We start from the raw sequence: 13,504 nt of genomic DNA on the forward strand, positions 1-13,504 counted from the left end.
CTGCTTACTTAGTGGTATGATAAATCCCAAAAGGCAAATATTTGCATCAGCTCCCAATTCAATGTAACCATTGTTATCCTCCCGGTGGCAGTACTCAAAGTTAAAACCAGGAGAGATTAGGGTTTCAGGGATGAGAAAAAGAGATTTTGGAAATGGGCCTTTAGGGCTAATAATGAAAAGCACCATTCCCTCTGTACGTGATCTGGCTGTGTTGAGAAACAGCACAATATATTGGCCACTACTTCAGAACAAAACCACCTCCTGTAAAATAACACCCAAGCTCACGAAATACTATCTCACAGCTATGATGTATCTGAGTCTTCAAGAAGCCATTTCTTTGTTCAATAGGAACAGCAGCATATGGGCTTCAGCCCACTGCCTTACTTCTTACACAGTTAAGGGAGTTCCTTAGGAAGAAGCATCATCTAGTGGGATGTACTAGGAGTGCACAAACAGTGCACACATGGTATATAGGGAAAGAAAATCCAAATTCTTCTTGCCTTTCCCATTACAGAATGAGTGTGATACAATGTTATAAACAGCTAACACTGTCTAATTCCCCTGGTGTATTTTACCCTGTCAAGGGCTCATACTGACAGCAGCCAGATCAGTCTTGATAAGGATAAATTCATGTACCTGAGCAATGTATAAGTTTTGTTCCCACCACTGGGAGAATTTTATTATGAGCCCATTGAACAAGTACCCATTTGCCAGGGAAGAAGACTAACACACTTATAGCAGATCATCTCTTCTACCTAATTCTTTAAAACCACTCATAAATTATTCCCACAATTTGAACCAGTTCCATTAGGTCCATCCACATAATCTCTCTGAATCTTCCTGTCACAAATCCTCCAATCATATTCCTTCAATATCCCTAATCAGCTGACCAAACAATTCACTAGTGTCTACAAATTATTAATTCATTATTTATTCATTTACTTAAAAATATTTGAGTACCTAATGTGTGGCAGTCACCAGTCCTTAACCTCAGGTAAAGTGTACACTGAGATAGTCCTCTTGAAATTATACCCACATGGAAGATTTCACTTTTTTACCTTGTTTTAGGGAGATTTCAGAGCAGAGCTATCCACCATAGCCATCTACTTTTGTTTGGGACCAGTTTTTGTGTAGACCTGGCTATAAAACCGGCTCATTTTCCCCTTCTCCAGTCAACTAGTTGTTGGGAATGCCCCTTGGGCCAGATGTGTGTGTTGAGGGAGGGATGTCAGTGTGGACGGTGACACACCTGTTCATACAAGTTATCTGTGTCTTCTGGTCATGCTCATGCTCAAGCTCAATCTACTTTCGTTTCATTAGTCTGTGTTGCCAGTCACGTCCAGCTTTATGGCTGGGCGTCTCAGATAGCATCCAGCCCATTATGAGTAGCTGGAATCTCATTGTCACCTGCTATCTTAAAGTCAAAAGTCCAGTTGATACCCATCCTCGTCTATAAAAGGTAGATTAAAAAATAATACCTATCTCATTTGGATTTTTATGAGAAATTAAAAAGTTAAAACATGAAAGCAGTTACAAGATGCCTACCACATTGTGCCTGCTTGACAAATGGTAGTTATAGTAATTATCATGGTCCCTCAGTAAACCAAGAACTAGTTCTTCAAAGAAAAATCACAACTTTCAAAGAAGGCTTGAGTATGCTGTTGAATCCTGAAGATCTCACTAGCCAAGCTCTATCGAACATTCTGGTCATCCAGAATACATCAGTGAATCCATGGTGTCATGGGGCCAAGTGGCATTGCTGTCTGCACTGTGGCTTAGATCAGCGGGACAACTTTCTTTTTCTTTGGCCCCTTTTCAGAACTGTAGCTTTTCAGGTCACCCACTAAACTGACTAGAGAGGCATTCTCAAATGCTGATTTTGTTGCTTTCTAAATCCAAAGAGTATCACCCAGCATTACGACTTTTTTTTTTTTTTTGAAGTGGAAAGTAGTATCACGTGTCTTTTACTTTGAACTAGAATTAAGAAGATCTATATTGAAATGTCTGCCCTACACTTCCTATCTCTCTGATCTTAGGCTGGTTATTTACCTCTCTGAACACCCCACATGGTTGTTATCAGATCAAGGGAAATAACAGTACCTGGATTAAAATACTTACTTGGTAATATTAGTTCCCCTCCATACTCTCCTCCCTGATAATGTTTAACCAACTGTTGCCTGGCTTTGCCACATGGATGTCTCTCTGGCACTTCAAATTTTCCATTCCCCAGATCATCACCCCTTCTAATCTGTTCTTCCTCCACTGTTTCCTTTCGGGTAAACGATACCACTACTCACTCCACTGCCTAGGTGACTCCTCCCTCTCTCACTTCACGTTCTCATAGCCAAAGGCTTAGTGAGTCCCATGAATTTACCTTTTGAATATTGATCCCTATGGCTATCCTGATCAGCCTACTATTATCTCTCACCAGAATTAAGGCTCTAACTTCTCACTATTTCATCCTTGCCTGCAATGCAAACACATCCAGTCACATGATTCTGATACCAAAACCCCTTCAACGGTTGATCTTCACACTCCTGATGAAGCTCAGATGCCATGATATTGCTTATGAGATGACCATGGTCAGACTACTTCATTTTTTACTTCCCACCTGACTCCTGTGCATCCTACTCCTTTTTGGACTACTACACTCTACCAGTTCCTGAAGGACCCAGGTATTTCTTTTGCCTCCACTGGCTCTTCAAACTGTTTCTTCTGAGAAGACTCTTGTAGCTAATTTTTACTCCTTCATGTCTCAGCTCAAATGTGATTTCCTCAGAGGACTTCTCTGGCCTCTAAACAAGATTATGCCTTCTTAATACATGTTCCCATGGGCCTGTTGTGATGAACTGTTGTTACAAACCACCCCATAACTTATTGGCATGGGATAACAATGATGTTATTATTATGCTTATGGATTCATTGGGTCAGGAGTTTGGACATGTCCCAGAGAGGATGGCTTGTCTCTGCTCCATGATGTCTGGACTATCAGCCTAGAAGGCATGAATGGCTGGGAGTGACTTGAATGCCTGGAGCTGGAATGCTCTGGTGAATTCCTCTTTCATTTGGGCTGGGATGACTAGAAAGCTGAGAGTAGCAGGAAACTATCAGCTGGAGCTCTGCCTGGTCTCTCTCTGAAGCTTGACTTCTTCAAAGCACAGTGGGCTCAGAGTAGCTGGACTTCCTACAGGGTACCTCAGGGCTCCAGAAACTCATCTTCCAACAAACAAGGCAGAAGCCACAGGACCTAGAAATCACATAGTGTTATTTCTATTTTATCTATTGGTCAAAGTAGTTATACGCCCAACCAGATTCAAATGAAGGGAATTTAGCCCCAAACTCTCAACAGGGAGAGTATCAAATAATTTGTCATCATGTTTATTTTATTATTTTTTTTATTTATTTGACAGACAGAGATCACAAGTAGACAGGCAGGCAGAGAGAGAGGAGGAAGCAGGCTCCCCGCGGAGCAGAGAGCCCGATGCGGGGCTTGATCCCAGGACCCTGGGATTACGACCTGAGCCGAAGGCAGAGGCTTTAACCCTCTGAGCCACCCAGGTGTCCCCATGTTTATTTTTTTAAGAGATTTTATTTATTTGAGAGAGAAAGCACACACAAGTGGGTGGAGGGGTACAGGAAGAGGGAGAAGCAGACTCCCTGCTGAGCAGGGAGCCAACTTGGATATGGGGCTGGATCCCAGGACCCTGAGATCATGGCCTGAGCTGAAGGCAGACACTTAACTGACTGAGTCACCAAGGCACCCCCGTCATCATGTTCAAAGACCATCACAATGCCCTATATCTACACAATCTCAACACCCATATTTTAATTGTAATTACTAATTAGATTTTTATCTTTTCCAACAAATTATAAATTCCATGAGAAAAGAATCTGTGTCTATACCATAATATCCTCATATTTGGCGCATTGTAGATGTAGATAACACACAGTCTCAATTAATAGTCATTAAATGGGAGAATACATATAACTAGCATAAAGCACTATTCGGGGAATGATAGGGCCTCAATTTACTATAGGTGAGTGAGCCACACTGGTCTTTGTTGTGGTTAAACTAGAGGAATAGGAATTGCCTCACTCTTACAATTATTTATCTTTGCCTTTTTTTCCTAAGAAGAGTACCATTTCAAAGTGTCAGGGCTAAGTGTTAAGTGTCATAAATCTTAAAAATTACCTAGTTCAATGATTTCAATTTTTGAGTCTTGTGTCCACTAAGAGTCATACACCCTAGGTATGTGTGTATCTCCAGATACTGAACTTGCTATCTTCTAGAGCAGTCCATTTCATCTTTGGACAGCTATTGAATTTTTTTCTTTCCCTCTTGTTATTTCTTTAGTTTTTGGTAGTAAGCCCAGCTCTGTCTCAGCTTCCATACATTTATTCTCCTTCTATTGCTTGAGAGCAAGTGAAAAAGTCTGAACCTTCTTTCCCTTGACAACCATTTAAATATTAAGAAAAGTTATGTATTTCTCCTTTCCCATCTCTATCTCCATCCTTATAAGCCCTTCCTTTTCATAAGCTCTTCTTGGAGAGGTAGGTTTTCAACTCATTTGTCATTTGCAGGGAAGGAGGGGCTTAGGGGAAAACCCTCACTGGCCAAAGGGACCCATCATGATTCAGCACATGTCATGGTTCAGGATGGATCACTATGGAAATATTATCAAAGGATAGAAATTATTGTAAGTAAAAGTTATTACTTAGGAAGCTATTTGTGTAAGTATCTAACATACATTTATTTAAATAAGACAAGTTTACATCTACAGGCAAACTAATTTGATTGCACAGAGGTGTTAACATGACAAAAATCTGCCATGGCAAGGCCCCAGAGTAAAGAGTGGATGAGGTGACTTCACTTGCAGAAGGAAATAAATGAGAAATCATCTAGTTCCAGGTGGATCCTGGGCTGATAGACCAAGATTCTAGTTGTTATTGCCTACATTATGACTTCTCCTAATTACACTTATTCCTAACTTAGAACAAGCCTTCCTATTTAGAGGAGCCGATGGACTTCTTGAATCTTCGAGGTCTGGGAAGAGATTTACTATCTGTTTGATGGTTTAAAGCACAAAGCTGCTGAACCCTGTCATCCCATTCAAAGGAGCCCCTTTCCTTTACCAGAGCTAAGTGAGGCAGCTAAAAGGCAGGCAGCACAAAGGCACAATTGTAAGTTTTTCCCTTTTGTTTTCTGGGTTGAACCACATCTACCCTTCTCTCTACTTTTTGTATTGTCTGTAAGCAAAGAATATTTTTTACATTTTTAAATGGCTAGGGAAAAAAGATCATGTTGTGTGAAAACTATATGAAATTTCAGTTTCTGTGTCCATAAGGCAATGTTTTATTTGAACACAACCATGTTCATTCATCTGTCTATGGATGCTTTTGTATGCCACAATGACACATATAGCAACTGTATGGCCCACAGTGATAGTGACATACAGTGACTATATGAACAACAGGCCTGAAATATTTATTATCTCACCCTTTTAAAAAAGTTTGCCTATCCCAGGTCTAGTGGGATTGCAGAAGGGAAGGGCATTAATGCTGTTGTTTTTTGCAAAATCTCCTTATGTATTTGGGTTCTATCCTTAACTAGTCTCTAGATAAATTGAACTGGAATGAAGGAAAGCTAGGAAAAGCTGACATTCTACTCAATCCAAAGCACCATCCTTTCCTCTGAGTACCTTCTTTTTTGTCTATTCCCTTTCACATTACAGCACTTAAAGCTCTAGGTACGCTCTACCCCTCTGCCAAAGCAGAGCACAATTAAAGCTTCTTTCCAGCACAAACATCTTAATTAATCTTGCCCAAGGTGACAAAGCGTTTATGCATGTGTATGTGGATCTCTTTTAAAAATCTATATTAAACTCATGATCCTCTTTCTCTTTTTTCTCCACCTCTAACTTTTTGATAGGATTTCAAATTTAAGGACGAGTTGCAAAAATGGTACAAAGGAATTTCTACCCAGATTTGCGAACTTTTAGTATTTTGCCCTATTTGCTTCATCACTTGTACTCTTGCTCTCTCTCTTTCCCTCCAGCCCACCCTCACACTGAGGTCTGCCATACGATTAGAAGAAAGTTGCAGGCAAGCAGCTGGAGTTGCTGTGCTTCAGTTCCCTCTCCAGCCCTGTGTCTCCATGCTCCCTGCTGCAATGAGCTTCCTTAAAAGTTTCTTGCTGCCGGGCGCCTGGGTGGCTCAGTGGGTTGGGCCGCTGCCTTCGGCTCGGGTCATGATCTCAGGGTCCTGGGATCGAGTCCCGCATCGGGCTCTCTGCTCAGCAGGGAGCCTGCTTCCCTCTCTCTCTCTCTCTCTGCCTGCCTCTCTGCCTACTTGTGATCTCTCTCTGTCAAATGAATAAATAAAATCTTAAAAAAAAAAAAAAAGTTTCTTGCTGCCAGGCCCAGCTGAGGGGCTCTGTGCCGCACAGCAAGGCATCCCAGCACTCCTTACATCACTGAGAGCCATCTGTCTTGGTTAGATGGCTCTGGATTAGGATTCTCACAGGAATACCCCCACCAGTAGTGTCCAGGGACCTAAATGCCTATCCACGAGGGTATTTGTATGTTATGGCGAATGCCAAATCTGGGGAAGAATCAAAAGAATCTGTTGCTGAAGAGAAGACAGTGATGATGATGTTGAACCTCTTGCTGAATTTAGATTTGTGCCTAGTGATAAATCAGCAACAGTTCACTGCACTGTGTGAATGGCAGGCTTTGCATCCAGATCCCGAGGATGATGATTCAGATGATTGCGATGGAGAAGAATAGGATATGGGAGCTCAGGAACAAGAGCAGGGAGACATCCCTTCATTTTACATCTATGAAGAAGGATTATCCCATTTAACAGCAGAAGGCCAAGCCGCATTGAAGAGATCAGAACGAATGCTTTCTCAGTCTGTGTGCAGCCTGTGTAACATGGCTGGAGTCTGGAAAAGATTCAGTAAGGGACTATGAAGACGGGGTGGAGGTAGCTACTACACTAACAGTTGCTGGACAGTTCGAGGATGCAGGTGGTGATCGCTGAGAACGATTTATGCAGCTGTGAGATTCTACTCCTCACTGTAGGAAAGAACTGGGTGCCTCTTATGCGGAGTAGGTGCTGACTAAAGTCTTTTTGCTTCTCCAGAATTTATCTGAACCAATTCTTTTTTGAGAAGGACTGTACTAAGACAAAAACTTGTCGCCAGCAGAAGAAACTAGGATCTTTATTAACAAAGGTAAATTAACTAAGAGGGTATTTGTAGTTTATCATCTACCACAAAACTTTCTGTGGATAGGTCCCCTCTGAGTAGGCCTATACTTCCTGCCTTCACTCTAGGGATCTTCTGTAACCTCGCAGGTCCGCACGTTGAGAATGCGCAGGTGTTTGAAGGTGGAGGTAGCCTGGATGGGAAGAAGGGAGGCTGAGTCCAAACTATACCCCTGTACAGCCTAAACATTCCCTCGCACCTTAGAAAGAAAGACCAAAAGATCTCAGAGAAATCCTGGCCTCTGCTCATTCTCCACAGGGGTAAGGGTCTTTTCACTAACTGGGGACCCAGGTTAACTCACTCAGGCGTCTTCAGGGAGCCTTTTGGGAACCATCCTAACCACATACACTACCACTAACACAAGTGCTTCTGACTAGCTTTTACTCCTTTTGCCATGTGTCACCAGTCTGTTTTGTTATAACCTGTTAGGTTATATTCTTTAATTTCTAACCTCTTAAGTTGGTTTCCATAACAACAGTGAAATTGGGATGAAGTCCTCAGAGTACTTTGGATGATAATTGTCTTGTCTTTGTAATAGTTTAACAAATCTAGGTTTACTAAAAAATAGAAAAATAAAAAGAAAAGAAAAGAAAGTTGCAGACACCATGAAATCTCACCACTAAATATTTTGGCATGACTTAGCTAAGAATAAGGACAATCATCGATGTGACCACAATACCATTATGATAGCTAAGAAAATGAACTTAGGCTGTTTTATTTTGTCATCTCATAAATGTTGAAGACATGATAGATTTAGAAACTGGCACTTTTCAATCTCCAATGTAGTAATTATTTCAGGTGAAGGCCATTAATAGATAGTAAAATCTTTAGATGGAAGAGTTTTAGATGGCAAATAGGGTATTTACACAGAGCCCAAGTATCACTCCATGAATTACTTACTAAATGAAAAGAGGGGGGAAACATGCCTGTACAATGAGGAGATCTGGCTATAGCCACTTTAATTAAGTATACAAACAGCATCACTAGTGGAGGACTAATAACCTCCTGAAATGATGCAATATGAAATACATCATCTTTGTGCCAAAAATACTTTATCCCAGTCTAATAAATTTTCTGGTATAGGAATCAGCAAAGATTTTTTAGAAAGAGACAGACTATGATTATTTTAGGCTTTGTGGGCCATGTGGTCTCTTGTCACCACTGCTCAACCTGCCCCAGGAAAACAGCTATGGACAATATGTAAACTAATTGGTGTGGCTCTGTTCCAATAATACCTTATTTACAAAAATAAAGTGGGGGATTGGATTTGGCCTATGAGTTATATAGTTGATCAAGCCTTGTTTGGGACCTAAGTTAAAGGAAAGTCAGGGGGGAAGAGGAATGACAGGAAAGGTTTAGATACCAAAAGGAAATAATCAGACAAATCCAAAACGATGGATATAATACAAAACAACTTTAAATGCTTCAAAAAAGTCAGTGCCATGGGTAAAAGTGATGGAACTGTTGACTGCTCAGACTAAAATAAACTAGTGAGGCATAAGAATCAGTTTGTGTGTGTAGATCTAGATAGATCTAGCAATCATCCTTTTTATACACAGTGCCACTAAATCCTGTCTCCACATCCCTGTTCTTGTGCAGATGATTTTTTGGACCAATGTGCAGAATCATTTGGTTATCCTCTCTCTTCCATTAGAATGATTTGCAATCACTACCAGAATGACTTGTTTGAGAGTGTCTCAACACTTCTGGGTTGCTTTTCAGAGTCTCGTGACATAAAATCAATCCTATTTTTCTCTAAACTTTTGATTAAAATCATTAAGAAAGCAAGTTTATGAAGAGCGAGGGAGGCAGAAAAAAAAAAAAACAAGCAACAACAAACCCCGCCTATGCTTTAATCACCAATCTTTAATTATTATCTGTCACAAGTAAGAGGTTCGTATCATTTGACCCTTTTATTCCCAAAGGTAAAGAAAAATTTGCTTGTTCCTAATAACAATCTAAGTAGATAAATGTATTTTTACTAATAATTATAATAAGGTGACCTTCCTTATTCACCTGCCATTTTCCTATGAGACATGACTTGGAATTAAAATCTCAATTTATTTCACAAAAAGCCATTTAAAACTCCTAAGTTCTGTTATAGGGAAATAACTTCAAAATAACTTACCAGCTCAAAACTGGTTTTAAATTAACACCAACATATCTTTTTCATTGAAAATATTAAAAGACAGTTATTTTCCAAGCTTAAGTTATATTTTTGAATTTAATTTTATTTTATTATGCTATGTTAGTCACCATACAGTACATCATTAGTATCATACGCTTTTGAGCAAACTAATGAAGCCAAGTAAGATTTCTTATGATCAACATTTTTTTCCCCCATTTCACACCTTACTGCCATGACAGTCTTCTGTTCTCCTGGTAAAGCCTGTACATGACTTTAGAGCAAATGTCTTTACATTCAACTAATCTTCACTAGTCTGATCATCCCCGCCTTTATTTTTCTACTCTTGTTTTGGTTTCCTGTCTTAATAAGTTATCTTTGTGAGGACAAAGCTGTTTCAAAATCAAGGCTTAATTTCCCTCATCACAATGAAAGTTTCTCCTGCTTTTGTTCCTTAGGGGAGGAGATGTTTTTGAAGTTCACAGTGGCTTTTCAGTTTTGTTTAACAAGGGGCTGAAGCATGTGCTACCAATAACATACAAAATCAAACAAGACAAATTTAAACACAGTTCACTGTTTCTGCCTTTTTTATTCTACAGACCATTCTTATAGAATGACAGTTTTAAAGTCTCTTTTCCAACCTGTAAAGTAGATCTTGAGGCCACTACAAGTATTGCCTGAAGATATTAGCCAGAAAGTTCAACGGAAATCCCAGACACCACTAGGAAAGAAAGCAAAAACATGACTTGACATGTGTACAAAATCATCATAAATTTGTATCTGGGAGACTGAATTATTCCTACTGTGATTCAGAAAATGATGCCTATAATGACCATGAAATCAAGTCATTCTTGTAAGAGTTGCCAGAGTTGATGGAGGGAACCTCGAGTACGGAATATAGTGGTGATATTATTATTCAAATCTATTAACCTATTTAATTTATAAGTTTAATAATTATAACTGAATGCCTACTATGTTGGCAAAGAGTGATGAACAAAAAGGACCGTCCCTGTTTTCAAGGACCTGACAGTCTAATGAGGACTTCAGATATTCTTGGTGAAGGCAAGCACAAATACAATGGGAACATATGGGAGCGGCGCCTAAACCAGGTAGGAAGTGGCAGGGGGAGTCAGGAAGTCTTCATGGTTGAAGGAAACATCTTCCAGAAATGGGAAATACCTTTCTGCCAAATACCCATGGCCATTTAAAGGAACTGACAGTGATTTGGTATAGTTGAAGCATATGATTTGGAGTGGGCTAGGGAAAGGTTGTGGTGAAAGAAAAGATTAAATAGATAAGTAGAATCCAAGTTATGGGAAGTCCGTAGAAGCCTTACATCTTATAGGGTTTGAGTTGGGTAAATTCTGACTTTTAATTTATTAATTGTAATTAATTGAATTAAACAATTAATACATTTAGTGGCTTATACTTTTTCTATTTCCAAAAGGATTTTAATATATGCATAGAGATTTAACAAATTCTAGAATACTAGAAGAAAAAAGAACTAAGGAAGTAATTACCATGGGTGGGTTGTACTTATTAATGCATAAATGGCTTCAAAATGGGATTAGACACACAAATGGTAGGTTGTTAAGGGAACTTGTTTATTTAAGGCCATCCCACACCTTCCCAGAAAGGGACATCATGATCAGAAACTGAGTCTCAGACAGACCATTTCTTTTGGTCTGATCTGGTATTATGTGTCCTGGGTATTTTTATCCTTATCCCTTATGTATACATACCCATCTATTTGAGGTAGCCTCAGTAAATATGATCTTCAGGTGAGCTTAGAACGCCAGAGAATATTTAGAAAGCTAAAGTCCCTATCTACTTTTGGAGAAAATCCAGACATCCCATCTTCCATTGATTGCATTTTTGAATGACTTTTTAGCAATAAGACTCTCTACCTCCAAATTAAGCTTCTATGGAATCATTGATTAAAATGGCTGATTAAAAACAACTTTAGGGGAAAAAAACCCTTAAGATAATTTTCTCTTACTGAATTCTTCTCAAGTTCTTTCTATGAAGTGCTGTAAGTTGAATCTCTCTTAGCTCATCCCAAGTGGAAACAGAGAACAATGATTCCTCTGTATAAAATTCCTAGTCATTCTCCAAGATCACTTTCAGTTTCCCATTAGCCTTATCATTGCTATATAAGGAGTCTTACTTTATTTATATTTTCTTGAGTCAGTTCCTGATCCTTTAATAACATTTGCTGACCTTCTTCTGAATTCCCTCTTAAGAATTCAAGTATTGATTCTGACACATTTAATGATCTCCCTTTCTAGTGTCTTAGTAGATACAGAGTTGGGCTTAAATTGTAGTTATTTGAGGTTCAAGTTAGCTAATAAGAAGTAAATATACAGCTACTGTCCAGAGCACATGGATATGCACAAACACTGACACAAACACAGGTACAAACACACATGTGCAGAATAGGGTCTAGGGGACAATGTAGACAAAGGAGTAGGGATTTTGAACAGAAAAAAATCAGATATAAAATTTATATAAAGGAATTTCTGACTTCGCTTTAGGAGAGCCAATTAATAAAGTAATGACTCAATATGAACATTATTCAGGTCAGTTGTTTGGTATAGGTTATGGTTCCACATGTTTTGACTTGGGAGAAGTCAGACCACTTTGAAAGGAAAGCAGGTTGGAAGAAGTGGGGAAGTGAATTAAAGTTGAGAAATTTCACATAACTATACTCTATCTTTGTGTTTTTCCATTTTACTACTAAGGGGATTCACAACAATAATGTACTAGTAAATATTTAACGACTTGCTGGGGGTTGGGGAAGGGGATGGGATAAGCCCTGATTTGCAGTATTTGCTGATTTCTGTGGTATACATGCTTTCACCATGGTTTACTTCAAACAACCAACCTGATGTCACCTAACACAGAATCTGGAGGAAATGTGCAGTTATATGCCATTATATAGTATTCCTACTGTACAGACACAACAGATATAAATAAACCCAAGAGCATAGATAATAGTAAAATAATTAGGAAGTGATGAATTTTGCTTGTTTATTACCTTTGTTATTTTTTTAGTGTTGTATTAAGTTTTAACTTTAATTCCAGTGTAGTTAACATATAGTGTTATATCAGTTTCAGGTGTACAATACAGTTATTCAATGATTCTATGCATTACTCAGTGCTCCTCATCACAAGTGCCCTCCTTAATCGCCATCACCTATTTCACCCATCCCTCCAAGACCTCCCTTCTGGGAACCATCCATTTGTTCTCTATAGTTAAGAGTCTGTTTCTTGGTTTGCTCTCTTTTTTTCCTTCACTCATTTGTTTTGTTTCTTAAGTTCCACATATGAGTGAATTCATATGGTATTTGTTTTCTCTGACTTATTTCACTTAGCCTTATACTTTCTAGCTCTATCCATGTTGATGCAAATGGCAAGATTTCATCTTTTTCATGGCTGAATAATATTCCATTGCATATACACCACATCTTCCTTATCCATTCATCTATTGATGGACACTTGGGCTACTTCCACAATTTGGCTATTGTAAATAATCCTGCAATAAACACGGGGGTGCTTATATCCCTTTGAATTAGTGTTTTTGTATTTTTTGAGCAAATACCCAGTAGTACAGTTACTGGAATGTGGGGTAGTTCTATTTTAAACTTTTTTGAGGAACCTCCATATTGTTTTCCACAGTAGCTGCATCAGTTTGCATTCCCATCAACGGTGCATGAGTGTTCCCCTTTGTGTTCTCCACATTCTCGCCAACACTTATTTTCTCTCGTGTTTTTGATTTCACCCATTCTGACAGGCGTGAGGTGATCTCATAATAGTTTTGATTTGCATTTCCCTGATGATGAGTGATGTTGAGCATCTTTTCCCATATCTGTTAGCCATGTTACCTTTGTTTTTAAATACAACCTGTTTCATTGTAAGTTAATATAATGTTTATTAATGGCTGTATTAAAGAACTAGCTTGCAAAGGTCCTGAATGATTAGCAATTGGCTCTTTCCAGCTGGTATGACAGCTTTGGCACTTGACTAAGGCGCACAGTTACCCCAACAGATGAAAGCAATCATAGGACTTAAGTCTCATGAAGAGATAATTGTGATTCCCTGTGGCTTGCTAT

The 13,504-nt window shown here is 39.0% G+C and overlaps 1 protein-coding gene and 1 pseudogene across 2 annotated transcripts in view; both read left to right on the forward strand.

Moving 5' to 3' along the window:
* CCDC148 (coiled-coil domain containing 148) overlaps positions 1 to 13,504 on the forward strand; it is a gene marked incomplete at its 3' end in the record, with an annotated part of 178,290 nt that overhangs the window by 139,239 nt on the left and 25,547 nt on the right. The gene's annotated exons all lie outside the window — the stretch shown is intronic.
* Positions 4,013 to 7,041, forward strand: LOC308339817 (methylosome subunit pICln-like; annotated as a pseudogene). Its single transcript has 2 exons — positions 4,013 to 4,037; positions 6,446 to 7,041. The product of its transcript is annotated as a methylosome subunit pICln-like (transcript).

Source organism: Martes martes, assembly GCF_963455335.1.
Source record: "Martes martes genome assembly, chromosome: 3".
Lineage (NCBI taxonomy): Eukaryota > Metazoa > Chordata > Mammalia > Carnivora > Mustelidae > Martes > Martes martes.